This window comes from Capricornis sumatraensis, chromosome X (assembly GCF_032405125.1).
Source record: "Capricornis sumatraensis isolate serow.1 chromosome X, serow.2, whole genome shotgun sequence".
Taxonomy (NCBI): domain Eukaryota; kingdom Metazoa; phylum Chordata; class Mammalia; order Artiodactyla; family Bovidae; genus Capricornis; species Capricornis sumatraensis.
Genome location: NC_091092.1, coordinates 148,070,066 through 148,072,291, shown reverse-complemented (window position 1 = coordinate 148,072,291; position 2,226 = coordinate 148,070,066).

Below are 2,226 nucleotides of genomic sequence, written 5' to 3'. Positions count from 1 at the left end.
CAGCGATGCATTTGTTAAATAAAATGCCTTAAAGAGGCCCCAGTTTTTGTTTTTTTTTTAACCGATAGTTCCCTGAATTAACCCTTCATCCTTCTGTAGGTGAGATTTGACTCCATGAACAGTGTTTAATGACTCACAATGGCACAAGAAAGTGGAACAAATGGATTGCATAACAATCTCGTGTTACCTGGTTGTAAACATCTTGGAGAAACAAAGGACCACAATCACGAACGCAGGATTATAATTCTGAAAACAGTCTTCGTGAATGATGCTTATCACTTGGCTTGCTCCTACGCAAACTCATTCATTTGAGTGATACTCACGGACAAGGCCAGAGTTGATTTTTATAAATGAAATTGAAAGTGTTAGTCGCTCAGTTGTGTCCGACTCTTTGCGACCCGATGGACTATAGCCAGCCAGGCTTCTCTGTCTGTGCAATTATCCAGGCAAGAGTACTGGAGTGGGTTGCCATTCCCTTCTCCAGGGGATCTTCCTAACCCAGGCATGGAACCTGGATCTCCTGCTTTGCGGGCAGATTCTTTACCACCTGAGCCACCAGGGGAGCTGAAAGCAATTAAACACAGTCACCCTAGGACTTTCCTGAGAGTTCAGTGACTAAGACGCCTTGCTCCCAATATGGGGGACCCAGGTTCGATCCCTGGTCGAGGGGCCAGACCCCATATGCCAAAACTTAAGAGTTTACATGCCTCGACTGAGATCCGATGCAGCCAAATAAATACATAAATATTTAAAGACACACACACACACACACACACACACACAATAACTTCTGTTGTGAACACAGAACTGCAACTCCTGGGTCCCTCCTTGTGAAAGAACTCGCTGTCCAGGATCCCGATTTTCTTCCTGGAGGCAGTCCGTGTCCAGTGATGGAATCTAGCTGTAAAGGATTGGCCGCTGTGGCTCGGCTCAGATGCGGGGGGCTTGCTGTAGAAATCAGTGCTACCCTGGCAAAACCAGGTTGGACCTGCCCTATCGTTCTTGCTCTCACAAACACCTTGCGCCCCACCCCCCCAGATCCATCTCAGTGTCGTTTTGCAGAGGTCCAGCTGGAAAAATTGGTACCTGCAGAGGTCTGAGAGAAGATGTGAGGATGTTCTTAGGAAGATAGTGTTTAGGCCAGGAAATTCAAGAGGGAGGGGACGTATGTATACCTATGGCTGACTCATGCTGATGGATGGCAGAAACCAACATTATGTTGGAAAGGAATTCTCTAATTAAAAATAAATAAATTTAAGTTAAAAGATAAATATATATATAGTTTAATTAATGAGTTACACCTCAATAGAACTGGTGAAAAAATGTTGAGGATCCTAAACAACTTTTGTTTATTTGAATTGTGTCTCTCAGTGTTTCACTTTAGTTCAGTCACTCAGTCGTGTCTGACTCTTTGTGACCCCATGAACGCCAGGCCTCCCTGTCCATCACCAACTCCTGGAGTTTACCCAAACTCATGTCCATTGAGTCGGTGATGGGATCCAACCGTCTCATCCTCTGTCATCCCCTTCTCCTCCTGCCTTCAATCTTTCCCAGCATCAGGGTCTTTTCCAATGAGTCAGCTCTTTGCATCTTGTGGCCAAAATATGGGAGCTTCAGCTTCAACATCATTCCTTCCAATGAACACCCAGGACTGATTTCCTTTAGGATGGACTGGTTGGATCTCCTTGCAGTCCAAGGGATTCTCAAGAATCTCCTCCAACACCACAATTCAAAAGCATCAATTCTTCGGCGCTCAGCTATCAATGTTTACCAGAGAAGAAATGGAAACGGATATATGTTTCAGTATTTACGTGCTTCGTGAATGATAATTTGCTTCCGTTGTGACCGACTCTTTGTGAGTCTCCGGACCGTAGCCCAGTGGGCTCATGTCTCCATGGGATTCTCCAGGACAGAAGACTGGAGTGAGTTGCCGTGCCCTCTTCCAGGGGATCTTCCCGACCCAGGGACTGAACTCACATCACTTACATTCGCTGCATTGGCAGGTGGCTTCTTGACCACTGAGCCACCTGGAAAGTGCATTTATATGTTAATTCAGCTTAAAATAAAAATAAAATTATTACATGTTCATGTAGGTAGTGCTATGTTATAATATTGTCTGTCTATAAATAGATAATTCTATGAAAAACAACTCTATTTCCCAAAATAAAAGAATTCATGAGAAGAAAAAAAAAAAGAAGATACTGTATAGAAGGTGAACAGTTCACA